General features: G+C 36.3%; 1 protein-coding gene across 15 annotated transcripts in view; it reads right to left on the bottom strand.

Moving 5' to 3' along the window:
* Nucleotides 1-24,464, bottom strand: part of HDAC9 (histone deacetylase 9) — a 996,855-nt gene that overhangs the window by 701,466 nt on the left and 270,925 nt on the right. The window contains exon 2 of one of the 15 annotated variants that reach the window (XM_037836854.1): nucleotides 15,873-15,974. The exons of 13 other annotated variants lie outside the window; for them this stretch is intronic. The gene's annotated coding sequence lies outside the window, so the exon portion shown is untranslated. Of the gene's footprint in view, nucleotides 1-15,872; nucleotides 16,450-24,464 lie in introns of those variants that run through there. One more of the 15 variants, XM_037836853.1, reaches the window with a different exon arrangement.

Raw genomic sequence — 24,464 nt, 5'->3', positions numbered from 1 at the left:
AATCTATGTGGGATAAAACTCTTTTTTTTTTACTATAAATTCAACACTCGGGTAATTGTCAGGCACAGATTTTTACTAAAAGAGATGAACTAAATATAACAATGCATATTTTCTGACCTTTAAAAATACAAGCTAGAACTCTCACTATCCAGGATTACTTTACCTTCAAATGTGAGACTCATGAATAATTCTTGCTAAGAGATAAATGCAGCATGAGATTTAGGATAAGAAATTTAAAATCACTAGTGTGATAAGTTTATGTATAATGTGAATAAGGGTTACAAAAATTTCAGCATTCCTAGATCATTCTGCTCACTTTTTGAAGAAAAATCACTGCTTTTACACTTATAACTTCTACTCATAATAATTCCAAGCCATTTATATCTGTATACCATCTACACATTTATTGCTTTTTCATGTCTTTTGGAATCATAAATCTCCAAATTCCTCAATGCTTAGAATCTATATTACGATTTTGATGACTGGGCCATGTTATGTTTTCAAGTTACCATGATTCATATGTTTTTATTAAAAACCAAGGTTCTTCTATAAACATGTTATGAAGATCTATCACTTTCCTCTAACACAGATACAAAGGGAAACTAGGGTGGCAACAAATAAACATCACAGATTCTATCCTGTGACAACTGAACCTTCAATTTCTGCGATTCTGTAGTGAAACCTGGAAATGATGGCTAGAACATTATAAACACTGAAAGTCCACATGGTCAAGTAGGAAAGCCTAGATCATCTGCAGGCTAACAGCTCATTCTGTTCTCCCAGAAACAATTCATTATGAGTGAAGAGAGCTATGGCTCCTAGGAGAATTGCAGAATGCACTGGTGCTCCATTTGCTCCCCCCAAGGCGACTCCTCGGGAATAGTGAAAACACTGAGCTAGCCTAAGAGGTGGCCCATGCTGAGTCAGCACTTGTCCTTGAACCAAGAAATTCCAGAAGGGTGGGGAGCTGGCAAGGAGAGAAGGGAAGAAATAAGGAGGACTTGGAGAAAAATAGCATATCATGTACTGATGATAGGTCTCCCGAGTGTATCAGTAATAAAATGACTTCCTGCCAAAATGTTTCGCTCCCTTTCTGCAATAAAGGAAACAGTACATTAAAGCATTTCGTGGACTATGGACAATTTGGGAAATTACACATTTGCAACAGCATTGCTGTATGAATTCAAGTCAAGGCCTTTTCCTTAAAGAGAAGTAGTATTAACCTCATATTCAACAGAAATCTAACCCCTAGTAAAATTTTATGCCTATTGAGTCAAAGTGCTTCCAAAATAAGAGAAATGAATATTTCTTTTGGTTTCCTTGGTGTAACTTCAATGAATGTAATTATTCACCAAATATATGCAATGAGAATGTTTAAATTGAAATTTAATTCACAGGCTTAAGTTCTTTCTGAAAAACAAAAAAATTGCTACCCAAACAAGAAATGAACATGCAATAGGTTAGATGTTTTTAAGGGATGGAAATCACTTTAACATCAGGAGAGAAGCATCAGTGAGGAAAGGGGAAGGCTGACACATTCACTGACCTGTATATTATTTGAGTTTTTTTAATGAGCTGCTATAATTTTGGTAATTTAATATTTTAGGACAAAAAGAAACCAAAGTTTCTCCCCTTGCTAGTTTGACCAGAGAAAGGGATAAAGCTGCCAGCACTCAGAAAATGTTCGGTTCCCTGAACTACACTACTATTAATAGTTAAAAGATACAGAGATAAGGAAGCAGCTAGGGAAAAGGAAAAAAAAAAAAAAAAAACACTGCTAACTAAAACACATTCTTACAATTCTTTGAAGAGAAGAAACACCATTCTACTCCAAGGAACTGGATATTCTGGAATGAGCCTAAGAAACTGAAAACTTGCCTGTGATGGTGGCACTTTATACAAGTGATAAAAATAACTCTTCTGCCATATTTCAAGTATCAGAATCAATCAATCAATCAAGAATTATGTACAAAGAAATGTTCTAGGCACTGTGGGAGTAAAAAAGGAAGCATAAGAAATCAGACTGGCTCTTGGAAAGCTTATACTTTTATTGGTAAAACAAGAAAAATAAATTTAACATGTTGGCAATGCAGTACTTAATAATTTTGAAATAAGTTGTACCAAGAGTGCTGTAGTAGCTAAGAAAAGGGAGAAATTATACCTTGAGGAAGAACATGAATACCTTCAAGAAGGAGATGAAGTTAAAGTGGCCCTTGGAAGATGTGAAGGATGTATTAGGTTGAAGTACAGTGAATGGAAAGTCATTAGAGAGACAAGTACAGAAGGGGAAACGGAGATTCTTAAATTTTACTTTTTGTCATAGGAAATGGGAAGACTATGGAAAATTTTGGCGAAAGAGAAGTTTTGGGAAGTGTAGGGGGAAAGATTAAATAGAGCTAACAATCCAAAGTATAATACAATAAATATAATAGCCCAGTCTTGAGACTGACACGTTTCTACCCCAGGAAAAATAAAGCGAGGAGAAGAGGCTAAAAATACAACCAATGAAAACTGTGAGTGAATGACTGAAGGAATGTAAAATAGAGAGAAATCACTCCAAAATTTCACTTGTTTAAGATGAGGAAAATGATGACAGAAACGAAGTCCATTTGGTGAGAGAGATGATTAGTTTCTTTGGAAATGTTTAAAAGAGTTATGACATCAGCATGGTGATGTAAGCCATCCCCTAGAAAAGTCTTCCTTCAGAATCAACTAAAAAAAAAAAAGGACAAATCCCACTTACTTAGAACTATGGAGGACTATGGAGACTGGAGAAGAACTCCACAAACACTGAAATCAAACAAAAAGAAAAATAATCTCCAAGATCAGGTAGGAAATTTCTGTCCTGGATCCACCAGTCTGGATCCCTCCCCCTCGCTTGGTCCTGCACAGCTTGGGAGTCACACAGAGGCAGCACAACATGCCCCCCCCAGCCGTGGATGCAGGCCACAGAGCCACTCTCAGCAGTGAGTTAGAACCCTACACCTACCCAGGCACAGGGACCCAAGTCCACAGAAACTCAGGGCAGTACGCAAGTCACATAGACTTGTTGCATATAAAAGGGCTCATGGGAAAAGAGAAAGAGAAAGAGAGAGTGAGAGAGTGAGAGAGCGAGAGAGTAAGTGCACAGCAGAATGGCTGGCAAGAGGTGCATTCACTCAATCCAGTTTCTGTTGGTTGGACCAGCTAAATGCAAAACAGACTTTTCTGGAGTAATCCAGATTTCTGGATTGACCCATCTGGCTCCCCAGGACAGGATACCCTAAAGGGGAAGAAACCAGAGACAGAAAAGCCTCATAGAAATAAAAAAGGGGGGTGGCGGGTGGGGGATGCTTAAACTGAACTTCTGTAAGACAGTATGAGTTCCAGAACAGAAAAGTGTAAGGAAAAGGGGGCACTGAGTGAGGGAGAGAATTTTTAAAAACCATAGGAGCTGGGGAGAAAATCCTGCACAAAAACAAATAGAACAGCTCAAGATTCCCAGAAAAGCAACAGAGGAAAGGGACTGTTCTCTTGGAGGTGAAACAATTGCACAAAAACCTCAATCTTAAAAATTATACCATGTATCGAGGCCAAGAATCAGATGAAGAAGAGTGGAGAAAATGTGAACACTTAAACACAGGCTAGTCTAAAGGTCTAGAATAAGTTGGACTAAGCATCAAGGAAAAGCCTTAACACAAAGCCAATCAACAGTAAAACCCTAAACAAGAGGAAGAAAGTTAAACTTGACTTGCAGATTTAACTCATCAAAATAATCAGATGCCCAGACATCAGGAAAAAAAAAATACAGGCCATAGATATGGCTTAGTCAAGGGAACATATTAAATCTTCAGAGGAGATGGAGAATTTGGAGCAACTAATCAAATAGTTCCAAACAAATCTCCTAAATCAATTCAAGGCAATGAAGGGCAACATGGATAAAGAGATAAAAGGTATTAAAAAGACAATGTATGAGCATAAAGAATGTGAAGTACAAAAAGAAACATAATAGAAAATACAGGGATGAAAGGCACAATCATGGAAATTAAAAATACACTAGAGGCATACAACAGCAGATTTAAACAGACAGAACAAAGAAGCCATGAACTAGAAGACCGGACAATCAAAATAATACAGCCAGAAGAACAGATAGAGGAAAGAATAGAAAAAATTGAGCACTGTCTCAGGGATTTCAGTGACAGAATGAAGCATACAAAAATACACATCCAGAAGAAGAAGAGAATGGAAAAGGCGTAGGAAGAATATTTGAGGAAATGAAGGCCAAGAACTTCCCAATTCTTATGAAAGACATAAATATAAATGTCCAAGAAGCACAACATACTCCAAACAGAATAAATCCTAATAACCTACTGCAAGACACATACTAATTAGAATGTCAAATGCCAAAGATACAGTGAGAATTCTGAAAACAGCATGAGAAAAGTGATCTGTCAATACAAAGATCCTCAATAAGACTAAGATACAATTTCTCATCAGAAACCATGGAGGTGAGATGGCAGTGGTTTGACATATTTAGGGTACTGAAATAGAAAAACTGCCAACCAAAAATTCTTTAAGTGGTAATACTGTCCTTAAAATGAGAGAAAGTGTAAAACATTCACAGATAAACAGAAACTGAGAGGATTCATTACCAAAAGACCTGCCCTATAAAAGACTTACTAAAGGAAGTTCTGCAGATTGAAAGGAAAAGACAGGAAAGAATGGCTTGGAGTAGTGTGAAGAAATGAAAATCTTCAGTAAGGGTAAATAAAAGGGTAAATGCAAGGACTGTATCCTCAATATACAACTCTACTCTAATTCCTATAAGAGCTAGAATACAATTGAACAAGAAAAAGGCATATTTCCTGATAATGGATATGCAAAATATAAAGCAGTAACATGAGATAAAAACTACATAAAGAGGAGAAACGGAAGGATACGGGAGCAGAGAAGGTGTATGTTATTGAAATTAAGTTGATATCTTTTCAAATTAGTAAGTTATTGACATAGGTTATGTAATACAAACCCAAGGGTAACCACAAAGAAAGTCTGTAAAAAATATACAGAAAGAGAAATGAGGAAGGGGTCAGATACATCACAAAAGATCTGTATAAATAGTTATACAGGAAAGGAGGTTGCATTAAAGGAAGAGAGACAAAAAAAAAAAAAAAAAAAAAAAAAAAAGGACATGACATGACATATAAAAACCAAAGGACCAAAGGACAAAATGGCTGAAGTAAGTACCAACTTTACTAATAAAACTGAATATCAATGGATTAAACTCCCCAATAAAAAAGACACCAAGTAGGAAAATAGATTTAAAAAGTATCATCAACTATATATTATTCACAAGAGACTCATCTTAAACCCAAAGACAGAATAGGTTTAAAGGGAAAGGATGGACAAAAAGATATTGCATGAAAATAGTAACCAAAAAAGAGCTGGGGTAGCTATATTAATGGCAGACAAAATAGATTTTAAGTCAAAAGCTGTTAGAAGAGCTGGGCAAGATGGTGGCATATGGAGGTGTGGAATTTAAGTCGTCCTCTAGAGTAGCTGGTAAACAGCCAGGAACTGTCTGCAACAAATGTTTGGGGAGTTCTGTGACCAGACACACATCATACACCAGTCTGGAATGGGTGGAAGGGCTGAGATCACAGTGTAGAACAGTAAGTAAAGTCTCCCAAGCTGTGGAGGCTTGTGCCCCTCCACCATTGGCATGGCAGGCTGTTTGGAGTCACTTCCCCATAGAAAAACAAGCAGTCTCTACTAAGACAAGAGAAGGTAGCTCAACCAAGCTCCAATTTCAAGTTTTATTAAAAAATTCAGACTGCTGAATACAAGCTCCAAGCATACATAAACCCAAAGCAAGCACAAAAGGAACCTGGAGGTCTCTTCCCAGCAGAGAAGAGGTGGTGCTGACAGGAAAAAAATAAGGCGTTTGGAGTTGACCGAGCATAGAAAACTGGAAAAGGGCTGTGCTCCAAGAAAAGGAGCACACAACAGAGCCAACTACCAACTCCAGCTCTTCATTGGAAAGAATTCTATATCTGGCAAAACTGTCCTTCAAAAATGAGGGAGAGTTCAAAATATTTCCAGACAAACAGATACTGAGAGAGTTTGTGAACAAGAGATCTGCTCTATAAGAAATAACAAAGGGAGCACTACAGGCAGACTGGAAGAGACAGGATAGAGGTTTGAAGAAAAGTGTAGAAATGAAGATTACCAGTAAGGGTAAAAAAAGAGAAAAAAAATATTACATGATATATAAAATCCAAAAGACAAAATGGTAGAAAAATATTGCCCTTACAATAATCACATTAAATATTAATGGACTAAACTCCTGAATCAAAAGACACAGACTGGCAGAATGGGTTAAAAAACAGTACCCATCTATATACTGTCCACAAGAGACTCACTTTAGACCTAAGGACAAAAATACGTTGAAAGTGAAAAGTTGGAAAAAGATATTTCACACAAAAAACAACCAGAAGATAGTGGGGGTAGCAATACTAATATCAGACAAATTAACTGCACATGTAAAGTAATTAAAGGAGACAAGGAAGGACACTATGTATTAACAAAAGGGACAATTCATCAAGAAGACATAACAATCGTAAATATTTATGCACCAAGTCAGAGTGCCCCAAAATATATGAAACAAACAGTAACAATACTGAAGGGAGAAGTAGACACCTCTACAATAATAGTTGGAGACTTCAATACACCACTGTCATCAATAGATAGAATATCTAGGTAGAGGATCAATAAGGAAATAGATATTTTGAATAGTATGGTAAAAGAACTAGACCTAAAAGACATATACAGAACACTGCATCCCCAAACAGTAGGATATAATTCTTCTCAAGTACATGTGGATCATTCTCCAGGCTAAACCACATGTTGGGTCACAAAACAAGCCTCAGTAAATTTGAAAACTTTGAAATTATACAAAGCATCTTCTCTGACCATAATAGAATGAAGCTGGAAAACAATACCATGAAGAGAAGTGGAAAATCCACAAATATACTGAAGTTGAATAACACACTCTTAGATAATCAGTGAGCCAAGGAAGGAATTGCAAGGGAAAGCAGTAAATATCTTCAGGCAAATGAAAAAGAGGACACAATATATCAAAACTTATGGGATGCAGCAAAGGCAGTACTGAGAAAGAAATTTACAGCCTTAAATACTTGAATTAAAAAAGAAGAAAGAGCTAAAATCAAAGACCTAACTGCATACCTGGAGTAAATAGGAAAACAACAACAACAACAAAACAGCAAACTAAACCTAAAACAAGCATAAAGAAGGATATAACATAGATCAGAACAGACATAAATGAAGTAGAGAATAAAAAAGCAATAGAGAGCATCAACAAAACCAAATGTTGGTTCCTTGAAAAGTACAAAAAATTGACAAACCCTCAGCTACTGAGAAAGAAAAAAACAGAGAAGATGCCAATAAATAAAACCAGAAATGAGAGAGGGAACATTACTGTCGACCCCACAGAAATAAAAGGATCATAAGAGGATATTATCTCATACACATACAAAAATTAACTCAAAATGGAACAAAGACCTAAATATAAGAACCAAGACCATAAAGCTCTTAGAAGAAAATGTAGGGAAGCATCTTCAGGATACTGTTAGGCAATGGTTTCTTAGACTTTACAACCAAAGCACAAGAAACAAAATAAAAAATAGATAAATGGACCTCCCCAAAATTAAAAACTTTTGTGCATCAAAGGACTTTATTATGAAAGTGAAAAGACAACATACACAATGGAAGAAAAAATTTGGAAACTACATATCCAGTAAGGGTTTAATCCAGAATAGATAAAGAAATCCTACAACTCAACAAGAAAAGGACAAAACAATTACAAAATGGGCAAAGGACTTGAATAGACGTTTCTCCAAAAGAGGATATACAAATGGCTAAAAAGCACATGAAAAGATATTCAACATCATTAGCTATTAGGGAAATGCAAATCAAAACCACAATGAGATACCATGTCACACCCACTAGAATGGCCACTATTAAAAAAATAAGAAAAACTACAAGTGCTGGAACTTGTTAGTTCACTGGAGACAGAAAGCAGGTACTGGAGATTATGAATACATGGAGAATCATCATATGATTCTATTTGTTTTCAACTTTGGAAATTTTCCTTTTTAAGTCTTAGACAACATGAATGAGAGGTAAGGAAATGAAAGTGAAAAGGAGGAGAGAAGCCAACTGATAGCTTAGAGACAACAGCAAATATCTCTCCTGTCTTCTTCCTCCACAACTCCAACTTAAGAAAGAAGGACGGACAGTCATTTATAAAGTGCAGGCTTTGCCAACAGACTTTGTGGGTTCAAATGCCAGCCCTGGCATCTGTTAGCTGGAGTCCTGGGTCAGGTCAATTAATCTGGGATTTCTTGAATACTGACTATACTCCAGGTACTTTACATGCATTCTTTCATTTAATCTTCACAGAATTCTTATAGCATGGTTGTTATATCTCAATTTTCCAGTTCAGGAGGCTCAGTGAAAGCACACAGGTTTAATGTTATAGCTAATAAATGGCAAAGCCAGGCACCAAACCTAGGTCTGTCAATTCCAGAGCCTGTGTCCTTAACTACTAAACGACAGACATGGAATAAGTGGAGATTGAAGTTACTATGCTATACAGTACCCTATGCTGGTTCCTGAATATAAGTACTATACCCAAGACATGAATGCCTTCTAGAGCATTGCTTTTCCTTTCCTTATTTAACATATACCTAACCCACCTCTGTCTCAAGTCAAAGTCAAATGCTTGCAAGAGTCAGTTAGGTAACAAGTGAAGAGTTCACCCTAGCTATGGAGTGAGGTTCCAGGGGCGTCCATTGCTCAGGACCTGTCAACAGTTTCCCTGTGGAAAAGTGTGTCCATGTTTATAGATGTTCAATTTTTCAAAAGAGGGTAGAAATGAGGATTGTTATTGCGCTGGTTTGGATATACTGTGTCCCCCAGAAAATCCATATTCTTTAATGCAATCTTGTGGAGGTGGATTTATTAGTCTTTTGCTTAGGGTGGAATCTTTCCATTGAGTGTTTCCTTAGAGATGTGACTCACCCAAGTGTGGGTGATACTTTTGATTAGATTATTTCTATGAAACTTTGGCCCCACCCATTCAGGGTGGGTCTTGATTAGTTCACTGGAGTATTTAATAGAGAAGCTAAGAGCCAACACAGACCCAGATGCTTGCTGACATTAAGAGATGGTGGAGGTGCAGTCAGAAGGACATTTGGAGATGCTAAGGGAAGAGATGAAGCCCAGAGTTTGCCCTGGAGAAGCTGAGAGAGACCCAGAGACATTTTGGAAAAAGCCATTTTGAAATGCAACCCAGGAACAAAGGAACACAGATGCCAGCCACGTGCCTTCCCAGTTGACAGAGGTGTTCCGGATGCCATTGGCCATTCTTCAGTAAAGGTATCCTCTTGTTGATGTCTTAGTTTGGACACTTTAAAGGCCTTATAACTAAATTTGTAACCAAATAAACCTCATTTATAAAAGCCAATGCATTTCTGGTATTTTGCATAACAGTAGCATTAGCAAACTGGATCAGTTATGCTGACAACTAATTCAAAGTGCTCTAAAACTACAATGTAGGGCAAACAAAATATAAAAGTCCATTGGGCTGGACTGCAACCTCTGTATGACTGGAAAATTTGTACTTTTTTCCTAGTGATAGCAAACAGATCAATGATACTCACCTCTCTTGCAGTTCCTGGCAAAAGGAAAAGGTATGCAGAAAATGGCATGTCCAAGGCTAGTGCCTAAAATAATAAATTCTATGATCCCTAAGACATACCTTGTAGTACCTGATGACATGTTCTGCATTGTGTTAAGCTTAACAAACACCCTTAAGTGATTAGCTGATGCTACTGCAGAATATGAACAACACTGGTATTGTGCTTTATATGTGCCAGATTTTCATATGACAACTACTTTAATCATCACAAGAACGCTAAGAAGTTTGTGCTATTATTATTTCCATCATATACAGATGAAAACCAAGGCACAGAGAGGTTAAATAATTTGCTCTGGGTCACAAAACTAGTAAGCATCAGAGCCAGGATTTGAACTGAGGTATTGCACCTCCAAGGTCTGAGCCCTTCACCCCTGTGGATACCATCTCCCTAAAGTTGAAGGGGGATACTAAAAGGGCTGACGATGCTGTTTAGTTTTGTCTGTCCTGTTCTCCCTTCTGGTCCTGCAGTGGTGCTGCAATGGAGACATATGATACTTTTATTTTTAGCATTACATGTCACATTAACCACCTCAGAAGGAAAGAATCTTAGGTGTTAGATAGAAAATATTCCAAATATTTTCTATACCACTTCTGCTCATATCAAGATCATCAATATATACTTAGCAGTACTCACAAATTTCTAAGTCCACATTATTTTAAATTGTCACCAAAATATTAAAGGTATCATGAATTTAATACACGCCCCCACAAAAGATGTGTTGAAGTTCTACCCCTCATTACTTCAGAATGTGAACTTATTTGGAAATAGGATCTCTGTAGATATAACTAGCAAAGATGCGGTCATACTGGAGTAGGGTGGGCTCTGAAATCCAATATGAGTAGTGTCCTTATAAGAAGAGAAGAGGCAGAGAAACAAAGGCATGGAGGGGAAAAGGTGAGCCATATGAAGACAGAGGCAGAGACTGGAGTGATGTGGCCACCAGCCAAGGAACACCTGCAGCCCCCAGAAGCTGGAAGAAGCAAGGAAGGATTCTTCTCCTAGAGCCTGTGGAGAGAGCGTGGCTCTGCTGACACTTCGATTGCAGACTGCCAGCCACCAAAACTGTGAGAGAATAAAGTCCTGTTGTTCTATGCATCCAAATTTGTGACAATTGTTACGGCAGCCCTTGGAAACTACTACAACATATAAAGATTTCCTAGAGGTTTGAACATTATTCATGGTTGTGTTTTGGTTTGGTTGGGTTTGATGTTCTAAAAGTTTCAGCAGTCTATTGCAGTATTTTATTTAAAAAAGAGGTTTCTAACAAAATGATTTATAAAGGATGTGTAAACATACTTATCAACTTCTTACTATCTTTACCTATTTCTATGTTTATTAGCAATTTCTCTAAATTCCAACCCTTAGAAAGAGCAATAATTCAATCTAAGATATTTAGATTGCCTCTGCTTTCTACAATCAATGTTAGTTTGCATAAAATGAGAAAACAAGGTATTAATGCTTCCAAAAGTACTTTTGGAAATGCCACTAGATATTAACTAGTATCTCAATATAGCCACATTTTAACAAGCAGAAAATTATAAATTTAAAGGGAAAAAAGGTGCTTTTTCCTCTATTCCCAATATCAGTGTTTGTGTAGCAATGGGACTCAACACTTTACTTCCTAGTCCCCAAACTCTGGTGAAACTCAATTGCAAGAACCACATCATCTTTGCCTAGATTAAGGCAACTGTCTCCTAACTTCCCCCACATTCACGAGTCCCTCTCCAATTCACCCTGGCAGAGCGGCCAGGGTGATGCTTTCAGAAGCTAAATCAGAGATGATGTCATTGTTTTTCTTTTGCTCTTTAAAGCTATGACTGTACCTAGAAACAAATCCAAGCTGCTCCTAAATCCTTTCTGACCTGACCAGCCATCCCTCCAGCCTCATCTTATCTCACTTCCATGTTCCCAGTGAGACACCTCATTGGTTTTCTTTCAGTTCCTAGAACAAGCTGAGGCTTTCTCAACTCAGGTCCTTCACATTCTCTGTTCACCTGCCTAAAGAGCTCTTTGTCCAGTTCTTTATGTGGCTAGTGTCGTCTAAAGTCACCTCCTCAGAAAGACCTTCTCTAACTACCCAGCCTAAATTGCCCCAAGAATTAATAGACTCTCCTCGTCCTTTTCCTTCTTAGAATTGATATCAACCTGTAATTGTGTGTTTACCTTTGTTTATATTTTATATTGTCTGTCTCTTTCATTGACTATAATGCCACAATGGCAGAAACTATGTTTGTTTTTCACCGTTGTGTAGGTGGAACCTAACTGAAAGCTTGGCCCATAATTAGCATGCAATCAATGTTGACATCATTGAAAGAGAGAAACAAAGAAATAAAGGAGAGGAGAAAAAAGAAAGAGAAAGGGAGGGATGAAAGAAGGAAACAATTAATTTTTTTACTAGGTTCACTCAAATTGAATTTTTTACCTTTGGACTGTGAAATCTTAGACAATTTTAGTTATTTTTTACCTTTTTTTTGTCCCTGCTCTTTTTTCATATATATATATAAACAATTTCAGAACCAAAGTAAAGACAAAACTTTAGGGAGCCTAAATATTTTCAGACCGCTACACCTAAATAGTTTATAAAAGTTAGATAAGGCTATTTAAATAACAATTATTTCTAACTATCAAGTTTATAAATCCTGTGTGTGTAGATAAGATCTCAGAATGACATAAGTTTGTAGGTATTTTTTAAATTAAGTGACAACAGGGGCAATGCCATGGATTGTGGGAATAAGAGGTAGGGAGTTGTTCCTTTAAATGACCTTTAGGTGCATACCTTAGTGCTAACTAATTTATCCTTTCAAAATTATTTGTTGCTACTGCCATTAACAATAGTTGAAAAGAATGGGGTGGGGAAGAGGGTACAATTTAAATATTCATACAGATTTTTAAGTCCTGAATTCCTAACAGAAGAGAACACTGGCATCGCAGTAGCCTCTGTCATAGCCTGATTCTTCCCACGTAGCCTTATAAACTTAGAAGACTCAGAAAATTTTATGGCAATCTCCTGCCCACCCCTCCTTCCCAATGTGCAAAATCTAGTTTTGTTCTTGAACTGTCAGCTGTCGTAACCTGAAAACCAAGCCTTCTAAAGGAAAAAGGTTGTGGGACTCTCAACTGTAATTGCTCCTACCTGCCCCTTGTAGACTGGACCAAAAGAAATGATGTTTCTAGGGGATAAATATCCACAGGCAGAAGGGAACAGAGACAGGGATGGAAGGAGGACTCATTCCAAATGGGCTGCTTTAGGACCCCCTCAAGGGTGTCGAGTTCTCAGGATGAACCTGAAACCGGAGGGTTAACAGGAAGCAATCTGGTTTTCTGATGCTTGTGACTTACTGCAGTTTGATCAGGGAAGGTAAGAGTTCTAAGAAGAATCCATGTTTCAAATAAAGCCTTTTAAAGGCTGTAAGGCAAAGTGAATCAACCCCAAAATACCAAATAGGAAAAAGTAAAGGGGAAGAGGACAGGAAGAGCTTATGTTTATCTTTACCGTTTTTCTGAGCTAACATTACATTTGGTGTCAGGCTTTAAATTTGAGAAATAAACTAATATCATAGAGAGAAAATACTGAGTGAAATGCAAATAATGCCAATTCTCTTGGAAAACATCACTCTTCATCTTTATTTTTTTTTCTTTTTGTATTTTCACATGCATTTTTAAACAAATCTATGAAGGCACAATTCACATACCATAAAATTTACCTATTTTAAAGGAACAGTTCAATGATTTTTTAGTAGCTTTAGCAAGTTGTAGAACTATCACTATAATCCAGTTTTAAAACAATCCCACCACCCTCAATAAAATTCCACCTGCTGGTTTACAGCTGATACCCATTTCCCACCTCAAGCCCCTGGAAACCACCAATCTACTTTCTATCTCTTTAATTTTCCTCATTTACATTTTGAAATATGAAGATCTGGGATTAAATGCTCTGTAATAAAACTTTCAAGACAATTCCTCCTTTTCGTAATGCCTCTCCCTCAAAACATCCTGTTTTGTTCAACATCATGAGATGAAGGTTAAATCCCTTACTAAACCAAACTTTTGGGGGGGCAGTTTCCTGTAAATACCTAATCCTAGATGTCTCACATACTGGTGTATTTAATCTCCTGCAGTTTTGATGGTGATGTTAAAATCCGTCTCTAATGTCTACATGAAAAGGAAGAGACACTTTTAGTGTAGGGGTCAGCAATCCATTTGAAAATAAGAAGGTTTGACAGGCTAAAATTTTATAAAAGATTAACATATGCCTTCATTAAGTATGAGCAATCATTTTTAACAGAACATTCAAAAAAAGCCTAAATTATTACCTTTTTTGCTAATGAGTTTTGTAAAATTTTGCATGTTGAGTCATGGCACAGACCTATCCTAAAAATGAAGATTCCCTCAGGAACCCAGATTCTTGGAGATTAAGACTAGGGGCTTCAGACCGTCTGCAGGTGGGAATTCAGCTCTGGAATATACTGTGTTAACCTGAGCAGTAAACTTAATTTCTCTGAACCTCAGTTTCCTCATCCATATAACAGAGATATCTCCTGGCCTGCTTAGAACTATGCCTGGAACACAGCCCCACAGTGACAATTTGCAGTCAATATGATCCGAAAGTTATTTTACCAAGGATAATTATAGTCATTTCTATTTCAGAGTAAAGAACAGATTTTTGATTGGCAGCAGAAAAATGACTAACAATAGGCAGTCTAAGTATTTTTTTATCATCAGTTTTACAATGACTTGTATGTCTGCTTCAAAGGTAGCTTGGGGTTTCAGTTCATTTCCAAGCCTAAGGACCAAACCAGGAGGAATTCAAAGACTCATCCAAAGAAGATAACAAGGTAGGCATCAGAACACATGCCAAGAATGTGCTGACTCTCTTCTAAAGCTTTGTATTGCCTGTTTCAGATCCTTCTTAAAGCATTTCCCTCACCACATCCAAATGAACCACCTCCATTCACGGAGGTCAGATTACAGGATCATGGCAAGGTTGAAGAGGAAAAAATTGGGGATTGGATGAGTAAAATAAATCACCCCCCCCTCCCCCAAAAAAGTAAAGATGGGTATTAATAGTTTGATTTTTAGGATCTTTCATTTCCCAAGCAATTTATGCTTGAAAGCCTTATTAAGTTAGGAACAGCATGTATCTTTGTGAATCAAAACCAGTGGAGAATCAAACCACTATAATTAATGTAACAAGGCCTGCTGACTCACCTCCACTAAACACAGTCACTAAAAGCCCAAATCTGCACATTAATTGCAATTAATGCTTCTCTCTTCTTTCAAGCACCATGGAGCAGAGGTTTATAAACAGCAAAGTGTGTTAATTTAAAGAAAATATAAGAAACCAATTCTTTCTAGGTGGTAAAGCTCAGTCTGCATATTTTCATTATTGCATAATGGTTACCTTTCGCCCATAAACTACAAAGGTCATAGTCAGGTCACAATGAGGTGGCAAATGTAATAAATGAGAAAAGTAACTAGAGACCATATTTAAGACGACTTTTTTCCCTAGCGAGTAAATGAATGTTTTTTAGTATATCTTATTTAGTAGTGCTGATTTAAAATAGGTTTTAGATTTAAATCATTCATCTATACTTCATATTTTAATAAAATTTCTAAAAAATGTTCTTTTTAGTGTGGTTTTTTTCCCCCTCAACACAACACAACCTAGAATTTGCTATGGCCCAAAATGGTGAGATTTAACTGAAAGGCTAAAAACCCTTCCTTGGCTCATAATGTGCATATACTAACAGTCAAAATAGAAGAATATAAAATAGGTCACCATTAGAATTGTGAAGTTTACAATAAAATAAAGACGAACATAAGCAAAAAGAGTAAGTCCAGGTTTTTTGTGTTTCTAAAATCCTTACTCCTTACACCTGGCAATGTTAGTGTAATACGAGGAATTCAGAATTTTTTAAAGTTTTGTACTTGCTATTCACTTTAAAACAGAATTCAGGTGCAGTCTGCTAAGGAAGAAAATAGCCTGAGATCTTTCTAACCCCAAGTGTATTGGTCAGTGTGGTCTGAAGGGCCAGTCATTCTGCTGTGCTTCTCCTTTGTATGCTGCTGATACCCAAGATACAGCAAATAATGCCATCAATTTCCTTCAATTACCTCATAACGGATTCATTTGCACTCGGGGAACAAAAGGTTGTGACAGTAGCTTTAGGATCACTCAGCAGCAAGAATCAGCATTAACAACTATCCTCAGAGGCACTGAGGGAAGAAGAAAAGTCATTTACTTAACATTTGTTCATTCTTTGTGGTATAACAAGACTATGTCATGATTTAGAGTCAAAAAGCACAGTTGTTTTGCTCACTAGAAGAGTCTTTCATAACCAACACTTTTTGTGACAGTTGGACCTATGAGATTTTAGGCAACCTTTAAATGTGGTATGCCCCTGCTGAAAGCTCTCAAACAACCTTCATAGGAAAATAGTTCTCAATATTACTTTGCTCCCTAGACTTCAAAAAGCCCGGGCCTTACTGCATAAAGAAGTTTCTTTATAGGATAGTTAGTGCTGAAGAAAATAACTTTTGTATGCCTATATTTTAACACAGAGTCATGTATAGCTAATTAAGCATTCTTCCTTTGGTTTGATTACATAAAGAGTTGGTTTTGTAATACAATAGCACGTGAAGGTCACTATGGTTATGAGAGAAACCTTAGATGCTGTGACAAATCCAATAACTATCAGAGTATTTTGTTCTTAAAACTAAAGCATTTCTTAAAATATTTTGCTGATTTGTTAAGGTACTGGGAGATATTTTGCTGGCTGCAGGGCTGACCTTCTCCAGGTTGACAGTAAGGCTGTCAACAGATTGTCTTAGCAGATACCGATTTGCATTTCATAGTAAGGCAAAGACCAAAAAAGGAAAAATAAAGGTGCACAAGTATCTGAACCAAAGGGAAAAAAGAGACAAGTTTCAGTTAGCTCATTATTGGCATACCCAGCCTCACCAACTAGGTTGTTAAGTAATGTCAATACACTTTTCATGTTCTCTTTCAGGTAATTTTCCCCTAATTTAGCATGTTAACCACCTGAACAGCAAAACTTGACTTTCACCTTTATGCGTCCTTTGAGTCTTTAAAACACAGGGTGATTCACATCTCACAAGGCCAGGGATCTTCGAAATGAACTTCTGGAAAGTTTAAAGGTACCTAAATTCCTGCAACAAATGTAAGACTGCACTGCCCTCCAGAGGCCTGTCCTTGCAAACACTTTTCATCAGTGACTGACCCTGACAGCCAAGGGTGATAAGCAAGGGTAAGGCAATAAGCCACCTTACAATTCAGTCCTTCCACTCCAATTTTTTTTTAATACACGTATAAAAATTAGTGATGAACCACTGTTTTCTTATAAACAGAATGTTATATTTTTTACCTCTTGCAGCTCACTTTATTTCCTTTCATTTTCTATTCCAAACGAATATTTGCTACAGCTTTTGCTAAATATTAAATATTAATTTTTTGGTCAGGAGTGCCTATTTATTCATGTAAATTTTTCAGATAAATCAGACTAAATAGATAGCCTAAGGAAATCTTAGCAAAACTGAGAATCCTCAGAGATGACTTGAGAGCACACAAAGGAGAAGTAAAGAAACTGAATATTATACAGTCTAATGATTTCGGCAGTGCTTAATTGAAACTTGAAGGGTGCCCACAGCTATTGTGAGACAAATACAAATTTATTCTAACCTTTTTTCCTTGAGCTTTTTTCCTCCAAAGCTCTGTAATCTACTTATGTTCTGTCCCACCTGCCACTTCAAATAGTGGACAATTTTGTACATTTTCACTTTCCCTTTATTCACTATCAGTTCAAAATCTTTACAATTTAAAACAAAGTTAATAATTTCTTGATAAAATTACAACTTGTGTGAATGACAGAAAACATTAATAAAAAGTATCAAACCTCAAACATTTAGTCTGGAAAATTAAACTTTATATAATAAATAGCTATGTAGGTTTTTGCAAATATTAACATATTTACTTATCATAACATGAGATAGCTACTATTATTAACGTCTACCTTCTGCAAATGAGACAGAGAGGTTAATTCACTGCTCAAGACCACAGAAATGGGACATAATGGAGCTGGGATTCAAACTCAAGAGGTTTCGCTCCAGGGTACTGGCTCTTCCTTGAATTTTTTTTAACTTAAATAGCATTTTCACCAAATAGATTTTCTGCCATATCATAAAAAGGCATTAATAAGATTGAAAACTAAGTTATCACATTATGAGGTAGATTTTTTTTTTAATCTAAGGCACCAAGGAAGCTTAAAAAATATTAAGCTGGTAGATGAGCGTACTACAAAGCAGAACGAAATGCAAATCAATCCTTTATTCTGACTTGCAAATATTTACTAAATCATTACTCTCTGGAAAACAACAGCAAATACAAAACTACATAGAAGAATAGTAATTATCTTCTAATAATATAAATTATGTAAATAAATCAACTGTTGACTTATGAACGTCAATATTTAAAATACACATTTTATATTAAAAAATCAAGCAACTGTTTACTATTTTTGAAATAACTGTGATTATTTTTCCTGCAATAGAAAATAAAGCAGAAAAGAAGTTAGAGACTGACTACTAAATTCATCAAGAAAAAAGAGAATCAATATGAGACTTGAGATTTGATCGCAGAGGCACCGTCACAAACCTACAGTCATTTAACTCACAGAGGATAATAAAATGTACTTTAGGTTGCACTTAAAAACAATGATCTTGCACCAAGCATGGGCGGCTAGCTACCCAGCGGCAGGTTCAGAAATTTAAAGGCCCCTGGGAAAGCAGCTCGGTCACAACAAAGCAAATACAGTCAATACCCAGTGTCGTTATGGGGATTAGACTGGGGTCATGGCTTCGCGGCAGCACCTGCGCAGCTATGACATAAGCTTACATCCTACATAAATAATATCCCCTCTGTTTTGAAAGCAAATAATAAAAAAGTTGTTCCATGAGTCCTGACCTTTATTTCTGGGAAACTTGTATTTTTCCCTTATAGCTAAGGAATGTACTAACCATTCTCCGAGGGAAAGATTTAGAAACCCCTTGTCACAGAACACATTTATAAATATCTACCTTCTCACTTCCAAAGTGATTTGCATATTAAACATCACGAAATTATTTTTTTAAGTAGCTTAAAATGAGGAGGAAAGGGAGGGTGAAAAAGAAGGAAACAGAAAATATGCTTGAAAGAGGAAATTAAAATACTAGTAGTGGCAAAGATTCATGATTGACTAGTTAATGATAAAGAGAAATCAGATGGACGTTGCTGCTGACAGTTGCCAAATGTTGCTTTGCACAAATACAATTGATTCCTGAGCTTTTTTCCCCCGCAAAATCCAAATGTTCAAAACAACTGCCTCCAAAAAAATAAATAAATAAATTGTTTTCCACAAATTAGCATTAACATTACTTGAAATAGCAGTAAAATAGTGTTGCTAGAACATATCTGAATTTTTTTTAAGAAAAAAGGGATGGTTAACTACCCTTAAATCACTGAGTTCTACATTTGTATGATAATTCTAGGCACCCATAAATCCACTTTGCCATAACGTCAAACTGCAAAGCAAAAGTTAACATACAATAGGGAGAAAAAACCTAGAAACCTATTGAATTAGCATTTCCATACTTATATTAATAATAATAATTATAAATGATGACCAGTGCTGGCACATTGGAAGCGTTCCACCAGCAAGTAGAGTATCATAATACCGAGGTAATGCTTCATTCTCACATATATTCTAATGTGCATTTTAATATTGACTTCTAAAGGAAAGAGCAAGGGAAATATACTAGGTATTCATACTGCATAGTTACTAAGTCACCAGAGTAAGAGCTATTTTTAAAAACAATTTCATTCTAACTACTCGATCTAGAAAGGTGAATTTTATTTTCTGTTTGCAGACATTCCTGCTGGGAAAAAGTGCAACTCCACTTTTTTGGTCAGGAATTTTGTTAGGAGAAGTACACTTATAGAGAATAGATTAGGGTAATTGCCAAGACCTCATATGAGGCTTTAATGGTGTGAAAATTATAATGTTGCAAATTTAAGGAATATCAAATATGTCCCAAATATTCAGTGTTCCAATATTTATTGAGTCCCTCCTATGTATTAGGCCCTGCAGATACCACAGTGAACATAAACAAAGCTGCTGCCCTCAAGGACTTTAGTGGAGAGAAATAAAAAATAAACAAATTAAAAAAAATCATGAAAGATGTCAGGTATTGATAACTGTTATAGAAAAAAACCTATGCCAGCAAGGAGAAGGGGCATTCTTCTGTAAAGTGCATTCTTACATAAATTAATCTGGGAAGGCGTTTCTGACAAAGTGGGGAGAGCTGTACTGCTTACCCAGGGGAAAATAGTTCCAAGCAGAGAAACAGCAAATACAAAGGTCTTTGCACATGTAAGGCTTAATGGGCTGTGCTTTGGGGGCCTTGGTAAGGTCTTTGACATTCACCCTGCATGAGATACAAAGTCACTGGGAAGTCAAGTGAGAAATGCATTTTCCAATTTGGGGGTAAAATGACTATATTCAAGTTATGGGGATTGTTTACGTGACACAGTGGTCAGCTAGAATTTGGGCTTGAAGACAGACATATCTGAGTTAAAATAATTTCTTCTCTTCAACATTATAGCTGTGAGACCCTGACTGAATTACTGCATTTCCCAGCTCCATTTAAATGGGCATAATACCTACACTGCAGCTCTATTGTGAAGATTAAATAACGTAAGCGGCACCTAAAATCATCTAGATAATCTAGACATCTAGATTATCCTAAGTATTTTTTAAATGGTAGCTTTCATTTTATTAGTGGTATAAGCAGTTAGAAAACGTGTCTGATCTGAACTGAGGCAGGAAGTACACAAACAAAAAATGGAGAGATGGGCTAAAGAGAAGGTGGGGGGAGAAAGTTGGTGTTAAGAGAGCCTTTGATGTTAAGGGGTTCTTAGCCTCTAAATAAATCCCTAGGAGATACCAGTTAGAACCATAGCTCAAAACTACAAATGTGTGATTTCATAATGAGAACTTGGTGTACAATACAAATACCTAATTGGGATAATTAAATAATGATCCCTACAGTGTGATCAATGAATAAGAATAGTAGTACTGCTTGGTAAAAATTAAGTACTTCTTAGGGCATATCTAATTGAATCCTCCCAACAAACTATGAGTAAGGTATTAAATTCATTTTGAAAATGAGGAAAAAATTTTGGAGAAAGTAAAGGACAGGTCTAAAATCACATATACACTAAGCCTGGCCCACAGTAATGCTCAATAGATATTTCCTCAATGAACATATGATTTTTTTACTCCAAATATTACCCCTTAATTTCTTCCACAATTCATTAAACCAGATAAATGTTTCCCAAACTCCTGATCATAAGAATCATCTGGGGTGCTTGTGCTTTCCCTATATCCTATCGCAGGACCCAGAATCTTTTGTTGAGCAGTCTACAAATCAATATTTTTAACAGGCAATCCAGGAGGGTCTTATGATGAGGGAATTTGGGAAGACACCAGTAGAATTGCTGCATAATATCCCTTTCAACTCTGTAATTACTACCAAGCCCTTCCCTCTTTTAAAAAGAGAAAGTAGGAATGTATGGCCCTTTGGTACCTCCATTTCAAAACCAATACATACCTTCCTACTTTGCAAAGGCGGAGGGCCCTGGAATACAGTTTTATAAAACGTTGTAATGCATCAACTTCGCCTAAGATCTCTTTGTTTAACTGAATGGGAATAAACAAAATCTGCATGGGAGTAGCTGATTTTAGACTTGTTTTTCCATTATGGGATGAATCCAAGCAAATGTCTAGGGAAGATGTTTTTAGTACTGGAAGTTTTTACATGGACTTCATTATAAAAAATCATTGCCTCCTGATTCCCCACAGGGATTTGTAATCAATGAAGTTTTCTAGAAACTTTTCTTCATGTTTATATTTCTTGGAAACACAAATAAGAGTGTTGCTGATGAAGTGCTCATTTTCCTTTAGTTTCTGGTAAGAGTGGAAAAACAGTCTTCATTTGTGAAGTTTTTAATATGCCTTACAAATACACATTGCAGTATATTCTGGCAACTGCTGAGTGGTACTTTGAGGTGCTGGTAAACAGGACTGGATGAATCACACTAAAATGGTGAATTATCACAATTTTTCAAAGTTTTGTGTTCTAAAATGAAATAGTGCAAAATCTTCACTCAGTAGAGGGCAGAAAACAAATAAGAGCAATATTGTAAGCTGCCTTCCCATAGTATAATGCAAATAAAGCAACTAACAGGTATATTTATTTTCTTTGTGCCCCAAGACCCTCCTGGGGATGTCATACCTATGAACTAGGAATGACTAAAGAGGACTTTTCAGACCTAGAAAACAAGGTAAAATGACAGACTGGCCTGAACTGTCATCCTCTGGCTCCCAAGCAAACAACGGGAAACTTCCACCTTCTCTTGCTGTGAGATTTCAGTGAATTCCAATGACTTATGAGTCACCAAACACTGAACTATTAAAAATGTGCAAAAAATCGACAAGAAAAAAAAAAAAAAAATTTTTCAATGCTATTGATTGTTAGTTTATCAAAAAAACAGCAACAACCTAAAGATTTTCAGATGGGAGGACGATTCAGAAAATACGCTTACTAAAATTACTACTTCCTAGTCAGATTATTTTTTTCAATGACAAAACAACAACCGAAAAGCAACACAAAACCCACAAATCTTCTCTTCAACCTATAATAAATGGCTTTCAGGAAATATTCATTCATTTTCAGTCCAACCTAAATAAAACTTAAAAAAAATAAAAAGAGAAAGTTGCAAAATGGAGGTTGTGGCAACCAACAAAAGCAAAAATACAAAGGCTAAAATAGCATGTGACAATCTTGAGATTTAAATTACCCAAATTCTCTCATAAAGAAATAGTCATAAACAATGAATAACAATGAGTGATAATTCTTTTGGAGCATTGTCAAAGTAAATGTACTTTGAAATCATTTAGTTCAATTTATTTGCAACAACAAGCTATCAATTTCAAAGGTTTTATGACTTATTAAGTGAAAATATTGTTTTGATTTTGTAGCAAAATTACTGCTAGCTTAAGAGAGAATTTCTCCTTATTATGAACCAGAACATAACTTCTCTTTAGCCAATGATTTTTAATGAAACAAAATACAAATAGCATTCAGAAATTCAGAATGTCTTTTCTATCTTTTCTAAATCAGCTTTAGTCTATCCAAGCTACTTTAGGAAAATCTGGAGAAAAATGAGTGAATAAAACTTAAACATAACTTTAAACTTATGTGGTTGCTCCTGTGCTTGGAACATAAATGTTACTATACATGGAGTCTTCTTGAAGAAGAGACAGAGCAATTAACCAGAGTCCTTGGAAAAGACTCAATGCCAATGTATGCAAGGAGCCAGCAGAGGGAGATAAAATCCAAAAATATAGGTAAAAGAAAATTGAATGGAAGAATAGCAGGGACCAGCCTGGAAAGAAAGGATTGTTCTAGTAAGCTGGGCATTCATTATCCAATCAAACAAACAAGGGCTGAAAATCAGATTCCACAGGGCAGTTTCCTAAAGAGACAAAAAGAATGGGAACTATACCTATCAATTCTATGAAAAACACATTCACCTCTTCCTACATATATTCTGGGACGCACAATAAAGTAACGGCATTTCTTCATCTAGTCTACTAGTGTATTAAAAATAAATTGCCATTTTTTTCTTGCCTTCTTTTGACTAAAGAGAACAAATTGCCCTACTAGAAGACAACCACATACTTTTATTGAACAATTTATGAAATTAACAATTACTGGAATTGCACAGTGTGGCCACTGGGACAATTATGACACCTATTGTCAATGACCTTTTATCAGACATTTGTTCTAATGCTTATGAAAGACTGATGTGTAACACAATCTGCACAGATTAAAGCATAGCAATGAGGAAAATTTCTGGAAGCAATGAAGGAGTAAATCAGCAGAAGTTTTCAACAATAAGCTCAAATATGTTCCACGTTCATAATGTTTCGAAAGCAATTTATACGTAAGGATGCAGCACTGTCTAGAAGAAAGGAAATTCTGTTTTTGGAAAGACAATAACCCTTTCAGGTCACAGATGTACCAATGCAGTGATAGCTACCTTACCTGTCAAACTTCTCAGGAGCACCTACCACCACCTGACAGGTGTTTGCTGGCTTATTATTTCACAGACTAAGGCAGTGATGGGCTATTAACTCCATCTTCTCATTTCTGTTAAGGTGTATGAGACCACGATGTTTCAGCAGAGTCCAGATCATCCAAATCCCAATTATACAATTCTCTGTGGAATGACCTCACTGATTCCATTAATAGAAAACTTAGTTCATCAGAAACCATATCTCTATGAATTTTACTTATCAACTCAGAAGTTGGTGAAAGAATTTTTGTAAGTGTTAAAAAGAGAAAGAGTTTGCTAGAATATCTTCAACTGTGCAGTTAACACTGAATTTGATAAACAGTACATTCCCAGTAACAGCCACCAAAATTCCAAGTTAAATCTGTGCCCTTGGAACAATGCCAAAATGCCACAGCATATTTGCACTTTGAACAAATTGCAAATTTTTAACTCCTATTTTTTTTTCTGCCAAAACAAAGGCTCAAAATATGCGGAGTCTATCTTCTCTAAACACTTTACAGTAGTAATTTTGG

The sequence above is a fragment of the Choloepus didactylus genome, chromosome 5 (assembly GCF_015220235.1).
Source record: "Choloepus didactylus isolate mChoDid1 chromosome 5, mChoDid1.pri, whole genome shotgun sequence".
Lineage (NCBI taxonomy): Eukaryota > Metazoa > Chordata > Mammalia > Pilosa > Megalonychidae > Choloepus > Choloepus didactylus.
The sequence above is the reverse complement of the archived record's forward strand: the minus strand, read 5'-3'. Positions and strand labels throughout refer to the sequence as shown.